We start from the raw sequence: 26163 nt of genomic DNA on the forward strand, positions 1-26163 counted from the left end.
TGCGTGAGAAGTGCCCGACAAGAAAGCCACATTTATGGCAAGTGCTACAGGAGTATCTGGACAAACTGACAGCTAGAATGCCAAGGATCTGCAAAGCTGTCATTGCTGCACATGGAGAATTTTTTGATTAGAACTAGTTTAAGAACTAGAACTAGTTTTATTTATTTATTTCAAATTGTAATAGTAATTTTTCATGTTATTAATGTCCTGACTATACATTTTGATCAGTTGAATGACACTTTGGTGAATAAAAGTACCAATTTCTTTCCATAAGATCAAAATCTGTACATTATTCCAAACTTTTGGCCGCCAGTGTATATATATTAAATATAAAAATATTTATGTATTCACACACTCACATAAATGCCGATTAACTAGCATAGAAATGTAAATTTCAAATACAAGTAACCTCTTTTGCCTTAGCTGCTGATTCATCTGACATCTTAGATTTCATGGAAGGATGTTCTGGTGCTTGGTAAAGATCACTTGATGAATGTTTTCGTGACAAAGTTTCAGTGCAGGAGCTCAACTGGGCCTTTCTGTGTGGAGTTTGCATTTTCTCCCCGTGTTCGTGTGGGTTTCCTCTGGCTGCTCCGGTTTCCTCCACAGTCCAAAGAGGTAATACAGGTCAAGTGAATTGGAGACTCTAAATTGCCCGTAGGTGTGAGTGAGAGTTTGAGTGTGTATGTCTGTGTGTGTTAACCCTGTGATGGACTGGCCATCTGTCCAGGGTGTTTCCCTGTCTTCGGCCCGAGACAGCTGGGAAAGGCTACAGCACTACGCGCAACCCTATATAGGATATAGAAAATAGATGGATGGACAGATTTTTTAACACTAGACAACTCTAGAGTATGATACACTGGAAATTCAACACTGATGATTTTGCTGTGTAGTACTATATTAAACTATAAAATATAATGCTAAATATAATGTATAATAATTATGTGGGAATATTTGATGGTTGTTATAATGCCAAATGTAATGTCTGATTTCACCAATAAATTTGTATATTTATATTCTATATTATTTATTGGATAAGCCATTAAAATGTATTTTTGAGGGGAAATTGTGAATATTTTCATTGTGGTATACTCATTGCCCTGTGCTGGGCTGATTTTTTTGTCTCAGTCCATCCTTGTGATTATAGTGTTTATTATTTTGCTGTTTAATGACTAGTACTTTTTGTTGAGTTTTTCTAGTAAAGGAACGTAAAAGGAAAGGTTCTACAAATGTCTTAAAGTAATAATAATTTGAGCGTGAAATTTGAACTTTTCTTGATTCAGGCATTGTTGAAAGTATCGTATTGTGATTTCAGCATTGTGTATCAAACTGGATTGTGAGATGAGTGTATTGTTACACCCCTGATTATTAAATATTACAACCCCAATTCCGAAAAAGTTGGGACAGTATGAAAAATGCTAATAAAAAAAAAGGAGTGATTTGTAAATGATATTCACCCTTTGCTATACTGAAAGCACTGCAACTACACATTATATGATGTTTTACCTTGTGAATTTTATTGTTTTGTTTTTTATGTACAGTAATTTCAAATCAGATGACTGCAACAGACACCAAAAAAGTTGGGACAGTCGAGTGTTTACCACTGTTAAACATCACCATTTCTTAAGCATTTGGGCACTGAAGACACAAGTTTGTTAAGTTTAGAAAGTGGAATTTCCCCCAATCATCCATTATGTAGGTCTTTAGCCACACAATTGTATGGGGTCTTCATTGCCATATTGTACGCTTCATAATCGCATTCTCAATTGGAGATAGGTCAGGACTGCAGGCAGTCCAATCTAGCACCCACACTCTCTGCTTACACAGCCATGCACTTGAAATCAGGGCAGTATGTGGTTTGAAGTTGTCCTGCTGGAAAATGCAGGGACGTCCTTGGAAAAGATGGTGCTGGATGGCAGAATATGTTGCTCCAAAATTTTTACATATCTGTCTGCATTCATGGTGTTCTCACAGATGTGCGAGTTACCCATGCCATGGGCACTGACACACCCCTGGCCCATACAGACACTGGCTTTTGGACCTTACGCTAATATCATCTTGGATAACTCTTTTCCTCTTTGGCCTGGATAACATGACGGCTGTGTTTTTCAAAAACTATTTGAAATGTGGACACATCGGATCAAATAACACAGTTCAAATCAAATCAAAATCAAATCACTTTATTGTCACACAGCCATATACACAAGTGCAATGGTGTGTGAAATTCTTGGGTGCAGTTCCGATCAACATAGCAGTCGTGACAGTGATAACACAACACAATTTAAACATCTGATATACACATAATTACACTCAACAATATACAAATAATAACATACACTGTACAGTATACAATACGCACTATATAGATACACATTATTCAATAAAAATAAAAAATAAAATATATAAAAAAGTATATATAGTATATATAGAATGCACAGTATTGTACTGTATTGACATTCAGCTGTCGGTTGATAGTCAGTTATTAAGAGAGAATATAATATAATAATAATATAATTTATGACAGTCCGGTGTGAGATATAAGAGTAAGGGTAATAAAGTGCAGTGCTGATGTATTTGATCGTGGGAGATCAAGAGTTCAGAAGTCTGATTGCTGGGGGGAAGAAGCTATCATGAAGTCGGCTGGTGCGGGTCCTGATGCTGTGATACCGCCTACCTGATGGTAGCAGTGAGAACAGCCCATGGCTTGGGTGGCTGGAGTCTCTGATGATCCTCCGAGCTTTTTTCACACACCGCCTTGTATGTATTTCCTGGAGGGAGGGAAGCTCACCTCCGATGATGTGTCTGGCAGTTCGCACCACCCTTTGCAGTGCTTTGCGGTTGTGGGCGGTGCAATTGCCGTACCAGGCGGAGATGCAGCCAGTCAGGATGCTCTCTACAGTGCAGGTGTAGAACCGTGTGAGGATGTGGCGGTTCATTCCAAACTTCCTCAGCCGTCTCAGGAAGAAGAGGCGCTGATGAGCCTTCTTCACAACAACTTCAGTGTGGATGGACCATGTGAGTTCCTCAGTGATGTGGACACCCAGGAACTTGAAGCTGCTGACTCTCTCCACTGGTGCTCCATTGATGGTGATGGGACTGTGTTCTCTGTCTTTTCTCCTGAAGTCCACCACAAGCTCCTTTGTCTTACTGACGTTGAGGGAGAGGTTGTGCTCCTGACACCAGTGTGTCAGAGTGTGCACCTCCTCTCTGTAGGCTGTTTCATCATTGTCAGTGATCAGACCTACCACCGTCATGTCATCAGCAAACTTAATGATGGCATTGGAGCTATGTGTTGCCACACAGTCATGTGTGTACAGGGAATACAAGAGTGGGCTGAGAACACAGCCCTGCGGGGCTCCAGACTAACTTACCAGACTAAGTTACACTGTTCTACTTTCCATCTAAGATGAGACAGAGCCCAGAGAAGTCGTCAGTGCTTCTGCACAGTGTTGATGTAGGGCTGCTACTTTGCATAGTAAAGTTTTAACTTGCATCTGTGGATGCAGCAGTGAATGGTGTTGCCCATGTTCCTGATATCCATTACAGATGAACGATGTTTTTTAAGACAGTAATGTCTGAGGGATCAGAGATCACACGCATTCAGAAATGGTTTTCATCTTGCAACTTTACACACTGAGGTTTTACCAAATTCCTTGACTCTTTTAACTATATTGTGCACTGTAGAGGGTGAAATGCCAAAAATCCTTCCAAATTGTCTTTGGGGAACATTGTTCTCAAAGTGCTGGATTATTTGCTGATACATCTGTTGGCAAATTGACAAGTCTCAAATGATCCTTGCTCTTGAAGGACTAGGCTGTTTTTGGAGGCTCCTTATACAGTGTACAGTATTATGACACAATTGCCTCACCTGTTTAATATCTCCTGTTTCACATCGCCAAATTGTTATTAGTCTTAAAGACCCCCTCCAGTGAAAATCACGTTTTTAACCTTGTTTACATGTCCATATGTTGTTTTTTATATGCTAGAAGACATACCATGAGTGAAATCAGCAGGAACTTGGAACTGCAGTGAACCAAAGACAGTCTCAAAAACACGGATTCAGACAGCCAGGGTTTCATACGTCACAAACCTAAGGAACCAATCCCATCAACTTGCGGGGTGGGGCTTTCCATATCAATAGCATATGCTACGGCAAAGCAAGGGGTTTCAGGAGAAGCCAGGTGTAGCTACGTATCGATATTTTGCAAGACATGTTCTGTTTTTGGATGCAAAGTTGCGAAAGGACAAATGGTGAGTCTTCATGTATTACCAAAGGATCTGAAAATCTGAGATAAATGGGTGCAGTTTATTTGGAAAAATCATAATGTCCCAGGGAAATTTTATCCACAGGAAATTTTATATGGCTTGGGTATATTGACGAAGAAAGTTATGGCAAACATTACTCAAAACATATACATATTGTATATTACGATGTTAGTTATGATGAACTATATGCCTATCTCCAGAGACTTTCTATGGTGTTCAATGCGTTTCTTCCTAATGGCACATCTGGATGTTTATCTTTACAAGGTAGCTAAATTGTCAGAGGTGGTGAGCGGGAACAAGGTTTGTCTAACATTAGCAACACATTATTAGCTATTTGATAACGTAGTCAAGCTGAAGGATCGTGTTATCTATTACCGTTATGTAACTTGCATTTCTAACATTGTAGAGAGTGATGCATAAAATACATTAACATTGTGATACATCGACTTATAGGCGACCCTGTACAATTTGCTCTTCTTCTTCTTCTTCTTCAGAATCTGGGTTTTACATGATCAGAATGTAACTGCAGTGTAATTTAGGATGAGATGTTTTTTCATCAATGAAAGTATCTGTGAGTGTGATAATTCATGTGTGGGAGATTTGAATCAGACACAAAATGCCCCCATGAAGAGGAACGCATTTGGCAAGAGCTTAAAGCGCACAAATATAAGCAGTGTAGCCTACCACCTACTAACTGACTAGTGTGGATGCCAGGCCATTAGAGCGAGCCATTAGTCTCAAACACGCTTCTCCACGCTGGGTTTAAATGCAAAGGTACCACCTTAATGTCTACCTGAAATCACTCTAAGGGCTCTAATGTATGTTTAAATCTATTCTTATGGAGTTTCATAATATTCTATTTGCATGCACTGTGTGAATAGAGCTTCTAAAGTTGTAGCACCTAAAAAATTAAAACAGTTGATTTATATTTGTAACTAGTGGTGGGGATTTTGATTCATCCCAGTGACTCAAGCCTTTTGAATCCGTTCAACAAAAATATATTCATTTAAATTTGTAAGGAGCTTATTATTTCTTTGGCCCATTTCTGCTTGTTGAACAAGATTGCTGAACTGAACATACAAAATGCCTTCTCCTTGCATTCAACTAGTCAGCAGATGATCATCATTCACAAATGAGATGAATGATTCATTCATTTAGTTCGCTAATGAGTGTATCAGCACATTCAGTTTGTTTACGAACAAGGGGTGTATTCCATTCAGAAGTGAAAATCCCTGAGCCCTATGGAATGGGGCTCAAAAAGAACATTTGGAACTCACTTTTAGAGTCATTTTTATTCGAAATTCTGTTTGGTGTGACCTTACTGCATGGCTATAAAGACTGTAATCCCTAAAAGCCCCAGTATACTTGGTTTGTCTCTGTTCTGGATTGGATTGCGGCTGTACGACCACATTGCCTTTCAAAGTATACTCTTCTGACCACGAGCAATTACGAACATGTTCGACGAATGCAGACTACAACTGTTTTGTGATATTCTTTTAGTACAGTCAACGACTGGCCCACGTGCAGAGGATGCACACAGATGAGGACTGTCCATCTGTCAGAAAAATCTGAACTGTGCTGATGACGACATTTGCGTCACACATAATGTGCACGGAGCAATCAGCAGCACAGAGAACTGATGTATACTCAGGTCTTTACTGTACATGTTAACTGCTATTTGCTCCCCGGATTTCCCCTTTAATTAAACACCCCTTCTCTTTAAAATAAATACACAGAACATGCATACTTGGATTTATAAAATGTATTTACTGTCAGGATGCACCCAGTGAGGTGTAGATGGAAACTGTTCATGTGTCAGATGCCGCAAATTGAGTACACAAACACATACATACAGTCTACACAAACATGCCTCTGAATGGCCACCTGAGCATGAAACAAATGGACATTCATTCTACATTACTTCAGTGAACTCTGTTATTGGACTCGGATACATGGCAGCAGTCATCGTGTTGTTAAAAGACATGAAAGAACCTTGGTTATTATTTTTATACCTTTGTTGCTATGCACCATAGGGATGGGGGATACCAAGTTTAGTGAAGAAGGGGTTGTTTGTGCTTTTAAATAATTTGTGCTTGTAAACTTCCTAAATTCTCTTCATATATTGATTTAATACAATTATTTATTTATACATATAAATATCCACAAAGGAAAACTGCAAGGAGTAACACAGTGTGTTTACATGTACGTTCTTACATTGATTATGCTTAATAGGCCGACAACATGTGTGGTCATGTACACGCATTAAACGGCTTTCCTTTATTGGTTTAAAGTCATAAATGCCGCAAGAATAAACTGATCGACATGGCTAGATTTTTGTCCATTATCCTAATTTTGGGTTGCATATAAACACCTTTATCGGCATTCTTACCGGCTTATCCAAAGAACAGAAGTGTCTCTTCATGGTTTGTTGTCAAAAGCAGAGAATAACTAGATTATTTCAAATCTAATGTAAATGTGGGTTTCTTGCTGTCTGATTTTTTTATATAAGCTGATTTTTAGAAGTTACAGAATCAGCGTATTGGGTGCTTGTAAACATGGCTAATAGTGGCTGTAGTTTGCAACTTTTGGAGAGTTAAAATACTTGATTCAAAGTTGTTTTTGTCTTTTTTTTTCCCTTCTGTAAATAACAGAAGTTTTGTAGATACTGTATATACATATATATATATATGTACATACTATTCGCATGGATAATCTAGAATTTACTCCGAATGGTGCCAAAAACAAAAAACATCCAGTGAGCAGCAGTTCTGCAGATGGAAATGCCTTGTTGATGAGAGAGGTCAACAGAGAATAGCCAGACTGGTTCAAACTGACAAAGTCTATGGTAACTCAGATAATTGCTCTGGACATTGTGGTGAGAAGAATAGTATCTCAGAATGCTATTCTGAGATGCGGGTTAGAGCTGTTTTGGTAGCGTGAGGTTGACTTAATACACAGTATTAGGCAGGTGGTTTTAATGTTGGGGCTGATCGGTGTTTAGCTCAGGGCCTCATTTTCCAAAAGCATCGTTAGCCTAAGTAGATCTTATAATGATTGTATGGATCATTTTAGGATTACAGGCTGTTTTCCAAAACCAATGCGACTTAAGTAGTACTTGAAAATGGTTGTCGATCTATGAGTGCTCTAGAGGAATCAGAGAGCACTTAAGAACATCGCTAGGACATCAGACTTATGCAACACTTGCAGGACAATTGCAAAATGACCGTTAAGTCTTACACTTTATGCATTTGTATACAATGTGACCATTATACTTTAAATTTGTTTATATTTAAATTATATATAATTACATAGGTCTACTTATCATAGAAATTAGCCTATATAGGCCTATTTTTATTACCTAATGTATAATCATATATAATTATTTAATTAAAAAAAGGTAATAAAATATAGATAAAAGAAATAATAATAATTTAAAAAAAATCATTAATGATAAAATAATTAGGCCTAAATCAATAAATTACCTGAAGGGATTTGTGTGCATGACCACATAGTTGGTACAAAGTGGCTGCATGATTGAATTACAAATTAAATTCAGAGGTAATGGAGATGTTATATTTAAGTGGAAAATGTTCTATATTGGCTGGTCCTCCCATCTCTCTCTTCTCCTACAACCTCCTCATCTTCCTCTCTGACACCCAAGGGTGTTGTCGCCCACACCGCAGCGTTGTTGTGCTGAAGTGATGTCACCAGCAGGGCCGTGCACAGACATTTTGAGGGGCGGTGGCTCAAATGGAGAAAAAGGTCACCCCCTTCCATCCCGTACAGTTACAGAGAATGATTTACAAACTATTCAAAGTCATTTTGTTATAATAATTAGACTTAATGCTAATACTACTGTTGTTGTTACTGTTGTAACTGGTGATTCATTCAAAGATTCCCATGTCTATCTTACGCATCAAATTCTTACTATTATGTCTTTTTACAGTAAGTCAGTAAAATCCTCACTCTCTAACCTGAAGCCTTGTGATTATGCATCATCTTGAATGGATGAATTACACTTTTTACTTATTATTATACAAGTATTATATAATAGTATTGTCTATATATTAATATTCTAAATATATAACTCATGCAGAGTAATGTATATATCTGTACTTATTTTATTTGTATACTTGTATATCGTAAATAGTTTTAAATAAAAATGCTAAAAAATCTTCTTTTTTGTGAAGGCATGGTACCATAAACGGAGTGCAACACACACTTTGAACATGCACTATATCCACAGCATAATGTAATGACTGATATACAGACCTGGTGTTATATAACATTATGCAGTTAAATTCCATGGTTACTTTGTTATAATGTTATTTATATGTATAGGACTGACATGATTTACAGTAGCTGTGCAGCAATTGCAGTGATTGGACAGCCTACATTTAAGTTTAAATAACAACAAAATAAAAAAATAAAATAAAAAAAATTAAAATGTAAGCATTTGGGCCCACTCAAGCAATGTCAATTCTAATGAATGCACTTTTTTGTCATTCCTGATCCACCGGCATGCAAAACAGAGACATGATGCTACAGTCGAACACATCGCTTTGACTTCCGTGGATAAAAAGTGTTTGCAAAATGTATAAATGCAAATGAAATTACTTTCTCCAGAGGGGCACCTCAGCCCAGGAGGGCACGTCCCTAGTCACCAGTATCATTTTGGGAGCAGGTCCCTGCTTGATCAGTGAATTTATGTACATTCACATGATGAACAAAGCAGTGATGGTGTAAACAAAATAGGTCATACTGCACAAAGGAATTACAAAACTATATATTTAATTACAGTATGTAGATTATTAGTTCGATTGTTAAAAAATAACTTTTAAAAAATGTCCAGCGAGGTAATTTACAATATAGTTAAGCACAATGCTAGAATGAAATTACAATGATGAGTGACACTATATGGTCATATTTCAGCACTACACACATGGATAGTGACTCTTAAGAAACAATTAAAGTGCATTGTGGCATGGTTGTGTTAAGTGCAGTTTTGGGAAACACGTGAAAAAGGAAAGAACTTTCATAACTTTGCCCGTAGAAAACACTCTTAAGAACTAAGATCCATCGTTATCGGGAAACGAGGCCCAGTAGTTTGGCTCGAAAAAAATTTCTGGTAATGAAAAATTTGTGTTCATGGGTAAAAAATTCATTGAAAAGTGTCAGTCGTAGTAAGACTTCTGCCCTGAAGGACAAACATAATGAATCTCTTCACAGGTTTCAGCAAGATTGTTTACCAGTTCTGTAATTGAATTCGGGTTCGAGTGCCCTTGAGGAATAGAGTTTAAAACAGAAATAATCAGTGTTCACATTAAGACCTTGCTGAGGTTTGTTGGTTTTTGTTTGTTAATTAAGGAAAATATAAATTATATTTCAGTTTAGGGTGTTTATTGTTTGAATTAATGGTGAATTCAACCTTTATTAATTTGATAAATTTGGCTAATTTCACCAACAGCACCATTAAATGATTATTGCTCATTCCAACGGGATCTGATGAGTATTCATGGCTATTCTTGCGCAAAGTGTGGGTCTAGCACACGCACATTTGCTAACGTTTGAATAGACATGGAAATGTACACTATTGACATATTGACATCATCTACAACTTAAATCATTTTATGCATGAACAACTTTAGGGAATTTTAGGTTTATGAATCCTTAGTGAATCATGAATATTGAAATCATGGAATTAATCAGTTCATTTTATTATATTTATAATCATTGAGGTTCATTTAGGCATATGATCGGCAAAGGACAAAAAAGCAGGAAAATAGCGAACAGCCCCAACCTACCAGCAAATGTTAGTTTATTACTTTTTATTTTTTTTTTTTTTGCATTCTTTCTTGACAAACACATTGCTTTTGATCAGCACAAAACCACCCAAACAGAGTGCAGAAGATATAAAATATAGAGCAAACATTTGGGAAGAGATCATTTTGACAAGCTTTGCGATTTGAACACTGATCTTCTATAATATAGAACTGGATTGCTAATGATGTCATTACATTGAAGCCACTGCATCACCACATTGCAAAGCCTAAACTTTCCAGTGTGCCTATTGACTTAATTGGAAATCATCTAATTTCATTGAGTAAACATTAGTAATACATTCACCACATCTGAAATCTGCCTGTAAAGCATCACAAACTTCTTACGCATGTAATTGTTAATTTATTAAGAGTAAGACATTTTTCCTGTTTCTTGAAAGCCTTAACGAGTATGTATATCTACATCTCGTTTGCTCTCTCTCTCTCTCTCTCTTTACCAAACACACGCAGCCGGTGTGCAGACAGAGAGAGGAAGACAAGCCACACTGTGATGGTTAAAATAACTGATGCGCTAGGTTAAATGTTTTTTAAATGGTAAACACACACAGAGAATGTATGACATGTATGTACAACAATAGAGAGCACATAAATGTGAATACAGGCAAATTCCATGCATTTATGAGATTTAGAAATCATAGAAATGGATGGTTTTCATCATGCAAGTGCTGCTTTTACAACCGTCACGTCCGTAACGGCGGTTTCCCCCCATTTTTGTGAAAACGACAATTAATAAATATGAAATATTGCATGTTCCTAGGAGTGCTAAACCTTCTACATTCTGTGGCTATTATTATTTCTGGAGTTTTTACAGGGTGTGTGGTCTCATGCCTGTATTTATCACATCTGTAAAGTTTATTTCCTGATTATACATACAAATGTGTCGATATTCTGGCACAGTACTTTATACTGTAGTTAAATTTCATGTTTTCACTGCAAAAATCATGTCCCAAATATTCACACTTGAATTGCCCCTTAACAATAGTGACTTTCAACCTGTCAGCAACTTTGGCAATGGTACAAACCCATTTTATTTCCAACCATTTATAAACCTTAATTTCTCTTGATTTATTAATATAAACCTGACTTGGATAAAGTCTTGATGGTGAAAATCAGTTGCCTCCATCTCACGCATTCTAAAGTATGTGCATGACGCAAAAGCAGCAGCGGTGCCTCCCAGAGTGAAGGTTGAATGTTTGGATTCATGAAAGTTTTTGTATTTTCAAAAGGTTAGTCAGTACTAACAAAATTTATACCTGCTCCCAACCACATGTAAATCATGCGTAAGACATCTGAATGTGTTGTTTTCTTTCAGACAAACTGCCATGACTACATTTTGATAGAAGTAAAATTAATTAATTTAAAAAATAAATTAAATTAGTAACATTAACCTTTTTTATATATAATCTTTATTATATATATTATATTATAAAGATTTCATAATTTAGTATAGGCATCGTTTAATTGCGTTCAGTTGACATATGGTCAATGGTAAAACCATAAATGAACACATCACAGGTGCGTAAACATTATAATGGGGAAAAAAGAAAAGCCCGAACACTGTCGTATAGCTTTTAAATCAATAATATCTCACAGTGTTTTGGTCAAACACCTTCTTCAAACATTCAATTCTTTGAAGATTTTTCCTGTTGCAAGGAATGTTTATCACTGTAGTCTTGTATTTACTCTAAGTTTCTCCAGTGATATTGGTGATGCGCTTAACTGAACTAGAGAAGGTGGTGGACATCCTCCTATCGGCATGAACTGAACATTTTTTACACAAAAGCTTCATGTCAAACCATGTTTATTGACCTCTTGGACTGTGTAATTTGCAAAAGAACCTCTGATGCAGCAAAGATGACTGTAAGGTCCTCACTTTCTTTTTAGATGAGAGAACCTTTTACTACTGTTCGCATATATGTTAAAATATACTAGCGAATCTGAAGCCTTCCTTATATGATGTTTCATGGGCGTGGATTATGATAATTGTGAATGAACGTGCACTCGCGCTCTATTTAAGAACATTTGGAATTCACTAACATACACAAGTTGTACTAACAAATCTGGGGAATACGAAGCGTTCGTGAATCCGGCGGAAAGTTTTCAGGAAGCTCCATTTTACGTGGAAGTTACTCCAAATTATTTAGTATATTTACAAAATTTTCATGAATGAGGCCCATTGTTTTCAGTTATTCTATTTTAATGTTCAATAAAAAACTTGAATACTTGCTTGGAGTGGTTCTTGGAAACTTAAGCCCAAAGTAGGCTTCGCTCAGACACAGATGCAAATCTCGTCATCAGCAGAGTGCACGAGCACTGAATGCGCGCAGCCCAATTTTACTAACCGTGAATCTTTCAAAGCACAGAATGCGCCTGGAGTTATTTGCACTAATTAGTGGGTCCACAAGGTAGCAACGCTTACATTTTGAGAATTTGCTGTCACGAAGAAGCGCTAGAAGATGTAATCGCAGCTAAATATCAGGACATAAAGGTAAAAACATCAACAGTGGATGTGCAAGTCAAGAGTGTGTGTGAGTTGGTCAGGAGATACCTGCATTTGTATAACTCGAGTCTGAAGGAATGTAAAGACATCTTTATGGGTTGTTTTGTGGTGCATAAACTAACACCTTTTTACCTTATTTTTATTATTCTTAGGTTAGGTTAAGGAAGTCGAATCTAGCCTAAATTATAAGCCTAAATTATACTTTCAACCCGAACAGAAGACTCCTTCGTAGTTTGTCCTGGCTTACGAACTTAAAAAATCAAAACCTCAATAGGCAAATGACTTGTAATCAATAAAATTCCATTTATTGGTTACAATTTCTTTTCTAGCAGTCAAAACATTCTAGGTAAATACAAACTAAAGAAAAACAAAGCACAAAAATCAAAAAAAGTTTTCAATCAAAGGCAATATCAGCTTGGCATCTAGGCGTCAGAGATACTGTCCAAAACGGAGCAGCATCTGAGGTTCATATCAGTACATCTGACTTTTATAGGTGACATGACTATCGGTAATTTCCCAGTTGTTTTTTTCGGGACTTCCCCACTGCAACCATCTCCAAAGTCCTTGACCTTAAATTCAACTCATGCAGCCATCTTCTTGCACCTGGGTCATTAATCTAACTCTTTGATCCATTTTCTCTCTCTCTGATCATCTTCCTACAACATGTTCAGACATACATACATACAACGCTAATGGATAACAAATGTTATATTCTTTGTATAACATATTTTACATATATCAGCAGTTCAAAGTTTTATGTATTTCTTGTAAGAAAAATATAATATTTAATACATTGGCTAAAATAAGGAGGCAGGGTAATTGCATTTTCTCCATATTACACAAGAGGGTCTAAACTCGAAGATAAAGTTTGGTGCCTATAGCAGTTGTAGCGCGCATGCGGCAACCGCCTGTGTATGCATGCACAATTATATCGAGTATACTTGCGTTTGACTGTACATAGACACTGAGCGTTCACGTCAAAATAGAAGTATACCCAGGGCTTTAGAATAATGAAAAGCCACCTGCGTTAAATTCTATAACTTTTGATTCCTTTGTAGTATCAACAACAATTTTGCCAGGTACACTTTTATTCTGACCTCTCTTATTTACATCCTAAGATGTATTATGTCAAGAAAAACAACAACAAAATTCTACCTTTGGGTAGTTTTCTCAGCAGTGTCTAAAACTGAAAATCTCCGAATTGTATATGGAACGATTCGGAGATTTTCAGTTTTAGACACTGCTGAGAAAACTACCCAAAGGTAGAATTTAGTTGTTTTCTTATATATATATATATATATATATATATATATATATATAGTTATTACAATTATTCTGACATTTCACATTATTAAAATAAAGTAGTGATCCTAACTGACCTACAACAGGGAATGTTTTCTACGATTAAATGTCAGGAATTGTGAAAAACGTCATGGTTACTTGTGTAACCTCCGTTCCCTGATGGAGGGAACGAGACGTTGTGTCGATGTAGTGACACTAGGGGTCACTCTTGGGAGTGCCATAGTTGCATATATGCCATAGTTATGGTGTCAATGAGCCAGTGGGCGATCCTCTGCTTGGAGACACTTCAAGGAGAGTGCCTTAAGCTCGGCTGACTGCAAAGGCTCAAAGGGGGCTCTCTGTAGACCCTGAAGAACTACAGAGAGGTCCCATGAGGGAACGAGGCGTGGTCTGGTGGGATTCAGCCTCCTGGTGCCTCTAAGGAAGCTGATGATCAGGTCGTGCTTCCCTACAGACTTACCGTTGACTGCATCGTGGTGTGCTGCTATGGCAGCAACATACACCTTCAAGGTGGAAGGGGACAGCCTCCCTTCCAACCTCTCCTGCAGGAAGGAAAGCACTGATCCGACTGCACATCTCTGAGGGTCTTACCGTCAGGAAAAACACCACTTAGCGAACAGACTCCACTTAAAGGCATACAGGCGCCTCGTAGAGGGGGCCCTAGCCTGAGTGATCGTGTCTACCACCACAGGTGGCCAGACATGGAGATTCCAGAGGTCAGGTCACGGGTCCCAGATGGTGCCCCATCCCTGAACCATGTCTGGATGGGCCAGTAGGGTGCTACCAGGACAACCTGCTCCTCGTCCTCCCTGATCTTGCACAGGGTCTGTGCAAGTAGGCTCTCTTGGGAAATGCATATTTGCACAGACCAGGGGGCCAGCTGTGTGCAAGCGCGTCTATGCCGAGGGGAGCCTCGGTGAGAGCGTACCAGAGTGGGCAGTTTGAGGATTCTTGGGAGGTGAACAGGTCCACCTGTGCCTGTCCGAATTGACTCCAAATCAGCTGGACTGCCTGAGGGTGGAGTCTCCACTCTCCCCTGAGGGTAACCTGTCGTGACGGCACGTCCGCTGTAGTGTTGAGGTTGCCCGGGATGTGAGTGGCTCGCAGCGACTTGAAGTGCTGCTGACTCCAGAGGAGGAGACGGCGGGCGAGTTGTGATGAGAGTGCAGACCGCCGTGGCGGTTGACATATGCTACCGTTGCCATGTTGTCTGTCTGAACTAATACGTGCTTGCCCTGGATCAACAGCCGAAACCTCGCTGATACACCGATACGCCTGACCCTCGAATGCAAACTGCAGGAAGGGTCTTTGTCGAGGAAGGATCGAGACGTGGAAGTATGCGTCCTTTAGGTCTACCGCCTTGAACCAATCTTGATGCCGGACGCTCGCCAGAATGTGTTTTTGTGTCAGCATCTTGAACGGGAGTCTGTGTAAGGCCCGGTTCAGTACTCGCAGGTCCAAGATTGGCCGCAACCCACCACCTTTTTTCGGTACGATGAAATGGGGCTGTAAAACCCCTTCTTCATCTCGGCTGGAGGGACAGGTTCTATCGTGCCCTTCCATAGGAGGGTAGCGATCTCCATGCGCAAGATAGCAGCTTTTTCGTTCTTGACCAAGGTGAAGTGAATACCGCCGAACCTGGGCGGACGCCTGGCGAACTGAATCGCGTAGCCGAGTCGGATGGTCCGGATCAGCCATCGCGACAGATTGGAAAGCGCAAGCCACGCATCCAAGTTCTGCACAAGGGGGACCAAAGGGACAATGTCGTTGGACTGCAGGCGGGGCGGAGCACGAGGTGTCACACCATGTCGTGGCCGTGCTGAGTCTAGGGACATCGAAGCACTTACCTGTCTCCTTGTGACCACCCCCGGAACAGCCTGGGACGGGGGAGGAAGAGGCCTGTCCTCATAACCCGTGGAAACTGCCACTTCTGGGGTGACTGTGTGCCACAGCTGGGCGCTCAGGGGTGGAAAGACCACCGCTGTAGTGCCAATCCTGCAAGGAAAAACCTGTGGACAGTAGTCTTGATGACAAATGTGCACACCGGGTATGTGACCCAGGGAGGAAGGAAACCACTCTTTTGCTGAACTATTGGGTATGGCAGCCACTTGGGCATGCGGCGAAATCAAACAAAAAGGCAACAAAATATTTTGCACCCGGTCCTCCACCAGGGGATGGAATGGTCTTCTTACCAGCTCCAGGTTCCTTTGTCCTTGCGTCGCCCATCTCAGGGGCACTTTGACGACCTCCGTGGGTTTTTAGGCGCCAACTGTGAGATGGGTGGCGTCTGCTTCCTGTGGTGGGCTCCACGCCGGTGCCGGGCCGAAGGGGTGGGCTGTGGCAGAGCCGGTGCAGTCACCGCAGGGGGACGCCCTTGGCGACGAGCAGACGGGGTGTGGGATCTTGAGCCGTGCCAGGCCGGATGTGCCGGATAGCCTCCGTCTGCTGCTTCACCGCCGAGAGTCCTCAACGGTGTCGCCGAATAGGCCAGCCTGGGAACTGGGGGCAGCAAGAACCATCTCGACCAGGTTGAGCCAAAGGTGGTGCTCCTGGACCACTAATGTGGCCATCGTCTGCCCAAGACACCACGCCGTGACCTTCGTCGCTCAGAGAGTGAGGTCGGTCGCCGAGTGCAGTTCCTGCATCAAATCTGTGGCGGAACTACCCTCGTGCAGTTCTTTCAACGCCTTGGCTTGGTGGACCTGCAGGAGAGCCATGGCGTGCAGGGCAGAGGCGGCTTGTCCAGCAGCGCTGTAGGCTTTAGCCGTCAGGGACGACGTGAGCCAACAGGGCTTGGACGGGAGCTTAGGGCATCCACGCCAGGTGGCGGCGCTCTCCAGGCATAGGTGCACCGTGAGCGCCTTATCCACCGGGGGAAATCGCCGTATAGACCCTGGCCGCCCCACCATCGAGGGTAGTGAGAGCGGAGGAACTGCGGAATCGGGGTCGGGCAGTAAAAGGTGGCTCCCACGATTTCGTCAACTCCTCGTGCACTTCCGCGAAGAAAGGCACTGGAGCGGGGCGTGGCTGCTTTGAGTGGCGCACGAGCCCAGGAACCAATCATCAAGCCGCGAGGGTTCAGGGGAGAGCGGAGGGTTCCACGGCCGCCCGGGAATGCATGTCTGTCATTTCGGCATCAGCCTGTGACTGGGCAATCGTCCCCAAGGGGGGGAGCCCAGCTGAGGCTTCTGCATCCGACTGGACAAGCCTGTTCTCCGATGCTGCGCTCGAGAGCTCATCATCTTCGCGGGCTCCGAACAAGAAGCCAGACTCGCCATGAGATGAGCCGGCGAACTCATCCGGAAGCCTGACTGGGGCAGACGAGCGTGCTGGGGAATGGGAGGTCCGCGGGGGGATACCCGGCGGAGGTGATCCCATTGGGGTCCCCAGATCACCCCCAGTGCTAGCCGCGCTGGCCTCATACCTGTAGGTAGAAGGACCGAGGCGGGGAGCCGCTGGGGTGGCTTGCTTTCTTACGAAAGCAAGCCACGACCGCAACGTTGCCATGGTCATGTTCTCGCAATGAACATGAACCATCCACAAACACTGCCTCCGTGTGGGTCGCGCCCAGACATGAAAGACAGCAATCATGGCCATCCGAAGTTGAGAGATAACGACCGCAACCAGGAATAACACACAATCGGAAAGGCATCTTTAAAAAGATGCATCTTTAAAAAGACGTTCCGTGTGTGCCGCTCTTTTAGAGAAATATACTCTTTTAGAGGAAAAGCTCTTTCAGAAAATATACTCTCTTTGTTTTCTGCCGAAGTGCCCAGGGGCGTTCTCTGCAGTGCACCAGTGCAGAGGAGGGAGATGCTGCTGAAATGCGCCATCAGATCCAGTAAGAGGTGAATGAACAGTAGAATTCAGCTCAGTAAGCATGACCGTTCGGCTCCTAAGAGAAAATCTGAATGAGTGGTTGCATACCAGCTCCTTTTATACCCGTATGTCCGGGGGAGTGGCATGCAAATACGACTCACCAATTTTCACTGGCCTTTTATCAAGACCAGAGGTGTCTCGGGCTCCCAAGAGTGACCCCTAGTGTCATTACATCGACACAACGTCGAGTGAGTGACAGATAGGGAACTGAGTTTAAATGTATTTGGCTAAGGTGTATGTAAACTATATATATATATATATTTGCTTGCAAGCCTCACCTTTTTTCTACGAACAAAGTCATAACAATGGTCATTATGGCCAAACAGTTTAATTTTTTTCATTAGACCAGAGGACATTTCTCCAAAAAGTAAGATCTTTGACACCATGTGCACTTGCAAACTGTAGTCTGGCTTTTTTATGACGGTTTTGGAGCAGTGGCTTCTTCCTTGCTGAGCAGCCTTTCAGGTTATGCCGATATAGGACTCGTTTTACTGTGGATATAGATACTTGTCTACCTGTTTCCACCAGCATCTTCTCAAGGTCCTTTGCTGTTCTGGGATTGATTTGCACTTTTTGCACCAAACTACGTTCATCTCTAGTAGACAGAATACGTCTCCTTCCTTAGCAGTATTATGGCTGCATGGTCCCATGGTGTTTATACTTGCATACTGTTGTTTGTACAGATGAATATTGTACCTTCAGGCATTTGGAAATTGCTCCCAAGGATGAACCAGACTTTTGGAGGTCCACAATTTTTATTCTGAGGTCTAGGCTGATTTCTTTTGATTTTCCCATGATGTCAAGCAAAAAGGCACTGAGTTTGAAGGTAGGCCTTAAAATACATCAAAATCAAAATCAAATCAAATCACTTTATTGCCACACAGCCATATACACAAGTGCAATGGTGTGTGAAATTCTTGGGTGCAGTTCCGATCAACATAGCAGTCGTGACAGTGATGAGACATATACCAATTTACAATAACATCAAATTAACACAACACAATTTAAACATCTGTTATACACATAATTACACTCAACAGTATACAAATAATAACATACACTGTACAGTATACAATACGCACTATATAGATACACATTATTCAATAAAAATAAAAAATAAAAATATATAAAAAAGTATATATATATATATATATATATATATATATATATATATATATATATATATATAGAATGTACAGTATTGTACTGTATTGACATTCAGGCTGTCGGTTGATAGTCAGTTGTTAAGAGAGAATATAATATAATAATAATATAATTTATGACAGTCCGGTGTGAGATATAAGATTATGGGTAATAAAGTGCAGTGCTGATGTATTTGATCGTGGGAGATCAAGAGTTCAGAAGTCTGATTGCTTGGGGGAAGAAGCTATCATGGAGTCGGCTGGTGCGGGTTCTGATGCTGCGATACCGCCTACCCGATGGTAGCAGTAAGAACAGCCCATGGCTCGGGTGGCTGGAGTCTCTGATGATCCTCCGAGCTTTTTTCACACACCGCCTTGTATATATTTCCTGGAGGGAGGGAAGCTCACCTCCGATGTTGTGTCTGGCAGTTCGCACCACCCTTTGCAGTGCTTTGCGGTTGTGGGCGGTGCAATTGCCGTACCAGGCGGAGATGCAGCCAGTTAGGATGCTCTCTACAGTGCAGGTGTAGAACCGTGTGAGGATGTGGCGGTTCATTCCAAACTTCCTCAGCTGTCTCAGGAAGAAGAGGTGCTGATGAGCCTTCTTCACAACGACTTCAGTGTGGATGGACCATGCGAGTTCCTCAGTAATGTGGACACCCAGGAACTTGAAGCTGCTGACTCTCTCCACTGGTGCTCCATTGATGGTGATGGGACTGTGTTCTCTGTCTTTTCTCCTGAAGTCCACCACAAGCTCCTTTGTCTTACTGATGTTGAGGGAGAGGTTGTGCTCCTGACACCAGTGTGTCAGAGTGTGTACCTCCTCTCTATAGGCTGTTTCATCATTGTCAGTGATCAGACCTACCACCGTCGTGTCATCAGCAAACTTAATGATGGCATTGGAGCTATGTGTTGCCACACAGTCATGTGTGTACAAGGAATACAGTAGTGGGCTGAGAACACAGCCCTGTGGGGCTCCAGTGTTGAGGGTCAGTGATGAGGAGATGTTGCTACCTATTCTAACCACCTGGCGTCTGCTTGACAGGAAGTCCAGGATCCAGCTGCACAGCGAGCTGTTTAAGCCCAGAGCCCGGAGTTTCTCATCTAGCTTGGAGTGCACTATGGTGTTGAATGCCGAGCTGTAGTCTACAAACAGCATTCTCACATAAGTGTTCCTTTTTTCCAGGTGGGAGAGAGCAGTGTGTATTGTAGATGCAATGGCATCATCAGTGGAGCAGTTGTTGCGGTAAGCAAACTGCAGCGGGTCAAGAGAGAGTGGCAATACAGAGCAGATGTAATCTCTGATTAGTCTCTCAAAACATTTGCTGATGATGGAGGTCAGAGCAACAGGATGCCAGTCATTTAAACAAGTTTTTTTTTGATTGTTTTGGAACAGGCACAATGGTGGATGTTTTAAAGCATGTGGGGACCTACAGACGAAGAGAGGGAAAGGTTGAAAATGTCCGTAAAAACACCAGCCAGCTGGTTCGCGCACGCTCTGATGACGCGGCCCGGAATGCCGTCTGGGCCCGCGGCTTTGCGGATATTCACCCGTCGGAAGGATCGGGTTACATCCGCTACAGAGACGGAGAGTGAACTAACCTCTGTAGCTTCAGCCGCGAGAGCTCTCTCCGCGAGGGCGGTGTTATTTCCCTCGAAACGAGCATAAAAAGTATTTAGCTCATCCGGGAGAGAGGCAGCGGTGTTCATGGCGGAGTTTTTATTCCCTTTAAAGTCCGTGATGATGTTAATTCCCTGCCACATGCTTCTAGAGTTGGTGGTGTTAAACTGTCCTTCAATCTTGCTCCTGTACTGGCGTTTTGCGGTTCTGATGGTTTTTCGGAGGGCATTACTGGCTTGTTTATGCTCCTCCACGTTCCCGGAATTAAAAGCGGAGGTCCGCACATTAAGTGTCGTGCGAACATCGCTATTGATCCAAGGTTTCTGATTCGGATAGATTCGTACAGTTCTGGTCGGAACGACGTCCTCTATGCACGTTCTGATGAAACACATTACGCTATCAGCGTATAGCTCGATGTCGTCATCAGAGGCGGACCGGAACATCTCTCAGTCCATGTGATCAAAACAGTCTTGTAGCGTAGAATCTGATTGGTCCGACCAGCACTGGATCGTTCTGAGGGTGGGTGCTTCCTGTTTCAATTTCTGCCTGTAAGCGGGCAGAAGCAGAATGGAAGAGTGGTCCGATTTGCCAAATGGTGGGCGGGGGAGGGATTTGTAGCATCCCGGAACAGAGAGTAGCAATGGTCCAAAACCCGGTCCCCTCATGTGTTGAAACTAATGTGCTGGTGATATTTTGGTGCGACTGATTTTAAACTGGCTTTATTAAAGTCCCCGGTCACAATGAACGCGGCCTCAGGGTGCGCGGTTTCCTGCTCACTTATAATCCCATACAGTTCCTTGAGTGCCCGGTCTGTGTCGGCTTGTGTGGGGATGTACACAGCAGTGATAATGACCACTGTGAATTCCCTCGGTAGCCAGAATGGTCGACACAGAAGCATAAGAAATTCCAGATCAGGAGAGCAGAAAGACTTGATAGAATGTACGTTCCTCTGATCACACCAGGATTTGTTGATCATAAAACATACACCACCACCTCTGCTTTTACCTGAGAGGTCTTTCGCTCTGTCCGCTCGGTGCACGGAGAACCCCGCGGGTTCAATGGCTGAGTCTGGAATCTCCGCAGACATCCAAGTTTCTGTTAGGCAGATAATGCAGCAGTCCCTTGTATCTCGTTGGAAAGAGATCCGCGCTTTCAGCTCGCAGAGCTTGTTATCTAGAGACTGAACATTTGCCAGTAGAATAGTGGGTAGCGGGGGTCGATTTGCACGGCGTCTTACTCTGATGAGAACGCCGGCTCTGTTTCCCCTTTTTCTCCTGTGTTTCCGCGGCCGTGCTGCCCAGACAAAGGGCTCCGCTTGTGTGTTTGTAAACAGCGGGTCGGCATTGAGGAATGTGAAGTCCGGTTTACGGTGTGAGATTGCTGAACCAATGTCCAAAAGTGTTTGTCTGTCGTAGACAATAAGGCAGACAACATCCAAGACAAAAAACATAAGAATTGTGAACAAAACAAACAAAACATTACTATGTTGTGTCGGAGCTCGCAACGCAGCAGCCATACTCGGCACCATCTACATCCACAGGTACACCTCCAATTCAATACACCTCTTATCAGAAGCTAATTGGCTAATTGTCTAAAGGCTTGACATAATTTTCTGGAATTTTTCAAGCTGCTTAAAGGCACAGTTAACTTGGTGTATGTAAACTTCTGACCCACTGGAATTGTGATATAGTCAATTAAAAGTGAAACAATCTGTCTATAAACAATTGTTGTAAAAATTACTTGTGTCATGCACAAAGTAGGTATCCTAAACAACTTGACTTCAACTATGTGTGTGTGTGTTTGTGTGTGTATATACGTGTTTTCTAACAAATTAATCCATGCAATTTACCCAGTTTATTTTTTATGAGCATTTATTTTCTGTTTGCCTTTTAGACAGAAAATATTGCAAAAATACCTTCGGGGTGTAAGGGGTTGATTTTATGTAAGAATAGCTGTGAATAATAATGAGATCGGGCTGTTTATTCACACAGAATAATATCACTGAATTAGATAAAAGTTGCCTGATTAAGAAAATGCAAAGTATTGACTAGAGAATTTAGTATTATCCTCTGCTCTATTATAAGAGGGTGTGAAGGCAGACGTTTGGCAGTGCATGATACAGTATAACCTTCGCAGTCAGTGTAAGATGTGCTATTCTTCTACTCACATAACATGCACCTATTGTCATAGAGTACAGCTTTTGCATAATTGCAGTACAAAATATGCCAAAGAATCATTCTATTTTTTTTTTGTTTCTTTTTTTAGTTGAAAGATGCATTTGGACCAATGTGGGTTTGTTAAAAACTGCCAGGCTTTACATAATATAAGGCATGTATTAAATGTAATGTGTGTAAAAGAAGGATTTAGGGATACGTGTATTTTGTCTTTAGATGCTGAAAAGGCCTTTGATAGGGTCGAGTGGCCATCTCTTTTTGAAGTACTCTCTAGATTTGGGTTTGTTTTTCTTTTTTTTTTTCTTTTTTTTTTTTTTGGTAAATAGATTATATTTTTATATTCAGAACCAATGGCAGAGATTAAAACAAATAATAATATTTCAAAACCATTTTGATTATTCCGCGGAATTTGTCAGGGTTGTCCCTTGTCCCAGTTATTGTTTGTTTTAGTTTTAGAATCTTTTGCAATAGCTATCAGAAGTCAACCTAAAATCAAAGGAATTAAAATAGCAAGTATGGAACATCATATTGCAATGTTTGCAGATGATACAATTTTGTTTTTAACAGATTTTAAAAACTCTATTCCAAAGCACACTAATCTGATAAATACCTACACCAAATTATCAGGATATAAAGTAAATGAGGCAAAATCTTCCATACTTTCTCTTAATAATGAAGAGAGGTTATATCCAAAAATAAGTCACCCCTTTATTAACTCTGTAGTGGTTTCAGATATCTTGGAATCACTATTACTCCTCAATTTGCTAAACTTGTTTCACTAAATTATCTTTTTCAATCAATTCCTTTAGCACTCGCATATCTTCGGTGACAATGGTTACTCGGCTTTCCGTTAGTCAGCGTTGTGACCAGAAAGAGCTTTCTCTTTCTTTTAATTTTGGTAATTCTCCTATGCCAGAAGAAGCAAAACAGAGGTTGTGTGAGAAAATGATGCAAAGGCAAGAAGTGTTTTCCCTTTGTGAATGGGATGTGGGGTGTTCGAATAGTACTCTGCATGAGATAAGGTTGAATGATTCGCGTCCTTTCAGGGAAAGATCCCGTCGCATTGCTCCAGCCGATTGGGAGGATGTGTGGCAGCATTTACATGAACTCCAAAATGCTGGTGTAATATCAGAATCTCGAAGTCCATATGCTTCCCCCATAGTAGTGGTGCGGAAGAAGTCAGGGAACGTTAGGATGTGCGTGGATTATCGGATGCTGAATCAATGAACAATTCCAGATCAATACACTGTACCTCGAATTGAGGATGCTCTACATTCTTTGAGGAAAGCACAGGATCGATGTGACCAGCAATTAAATGGAGAGGCCAGGGTCCGACTTCCCCTACAATACCCACTTCAGGCGGTACAGTGCTAGACTCTAACTCAGATTATAAAATAAACAACCGCCTGCCAGTTGAATCTCCACGTCGCCCACAAATTTTAAAGCGACTGAAGAGTTTTACTGTATTGAGCACTTTGTCAATAGTTTCATCACTAGTAACTAAAGGTACATCACTAAGCACGAAAGCACATGTCAAACTGACATTCTCTTCCCGACCCCACTCAACAATATGAGAAAGGTCCACTCTTCAAAGAATTTGAATTAAACTTTGGTATTGTGTCAAACTAATCAAATAAAATTAAAAAATAATGTCTCTGGTCCAGTGTCACCGAATGACAGGTATTGTATAAGTCACATCTCTAGTCACATCTCTGTATTAGTCGTACTGACAGATGTTGGATGCGGTAGGCACTAGGACCCGGGAGCAGCTGCCCGACCGCCATTCACTGGTTCAGATGTCAAACGTTCCGTGAAGATTACAGTACCTCAGAATCTATTTTTTTTAAACATGAGAATTTGCTTTAAGTAATCATGTGTAACATTTTCTCATATTATGTTTATGTTTCATGAGAGAAACGCGACAAGTAAGCCACATCTGCTCATAACATCTGTAACTATGCTGTGCACAAATAAACAGCTTTTAGTCTTTGAGTAAAACAATACACCTGTTGTATTCTATTCATTCATTAATGATAGAGACTGGATATTTCTGATATTTGCAACCCTCTTTGCAATGTATTAATTATTCGGTTCACTGACTGAATGTTTTTTTGATGAGTCATTTTGTAGGCACGTGAGGAGTTGCGTTTGACAGCGGACTAGAGTTTGTTAAAACAACAATGTTATGATGGACAAAATATTTAAACTGGTTGCATACAATACTTTGTAATGGAAAATATATTGAATCGGCAAATTTAAAACGCTTCTACCGTCGCTATGCCGTCTCTATATGTTTTTCATCTGTTTTGGTGTGTTTGCCCAGCCAACATCAGTTATAAATTGTGTTTATATGTGGCTTCGGACTATAAGTCCCAGGACCTTTATTTTGTTGAATTTAATAATTTTCCATGGCAAACCTGACAATCTTGTGGTTGGGAAACACTGGTATTGGGTTTCTAGAGACTCGAGGTATGTAAGAGTGCCTTTTTTTTCTTCTCTTCCATAAATTATCTTTTTTATAATTATTTTATATCTATTTAAGTTTACTATCACAGGATATCTATTTCTTTGTGCATTACAAGAGAAATGAGTATTATATTAATACAAATAAACACTATATCATGTTGACATTCTGTGCAACAATGAATTATCAACAATGGTGAATTATCAGTATTCCATATGCGGGTACACATACATATTATACGTGTTATTTCTTACTCAAGGTGGCACTGATGTTTCAGTGATTGACTTAATTTTCATTTGTCACTGCTAGCTGATGTAGAAACTAGCTGGGCGGTTTTTCTGATTTTTCCGATTAATTCGAATTTGCGTTTTGACATGATTTAAAAAAATCGAGATTTTGCACACACACAAAAAAAAATAAAAATAAAAAAATAAATAAAATAAATAAATATATATATATATATATATGTGTGTGTGTATTGCAAACGCTATAGTTAGATACATTGTAATTCCACCAAAGGCTGAATAAGGAAGAGAAAAAGAATACATAGTGCTTGTCTTAATGCCACTCCCAATCTGATCAGCTGCAAGTGTGTGCACACTCCAACTGAAAGTGACAGGTGAACAACATGGAGACTGATATAAAAGACAGCAGTAATATCCGCAGTACGATTGTACTGGGCACTTCATTTCAAATCAGATGGATAGGCTATGTATGGGAGAATCAACCATATGCCGCTCCTTTTGCCATGATGATTCAGATAGATCGCTAATTATTGCTTTGTTCTGTGACATGTTTCAAGTGTACTGCATCTATAGCCAACATCTGGCAAGTGATCATTTTGACAAACTTTGCTAGTTTGAATTGTAATGATAAATTATTTCATATTGCTGGGCTGCTCAGTGTGAACCGCTAAAGGGCGCACCTTTCTGTGGGTGTTTATGAAGATACACACAAATTGTTTGATATACAATG

General features: G+C 40.9%; 1 protein-coding gene across 1 annotated transcript in view; it reads left to right on the top strand.

Annotated features, from left to right (window-relative positions):
• LOC127432012 (cadherin-7-like) overlaps positions 1-26163 on the top strand; it is a 284601-nt gene that overhangs the window by 98806 nt on the left and 159632 nt on the right. The gene's annotated exons all lie outside the window — the stretch shown is intronic.

The sequence above is a fragment of the Myxocyprinus asiaticus genome, chromosome 41 (genome assembly GCF_019703515.2).
Source record: "Myxocyprinus asiaticus isolate MX2 ecotype Aquarium Trade chromosome 41, UBuf_Myxa_2, whole genome shotgun sequence".
Lineage (NCBI taxonomy): Eukaryota > Metazoa > Chordata > Actinopteri > Cypriniformes > Catostomidae > Myxocyprinus > Myxocyprinus asiaticus.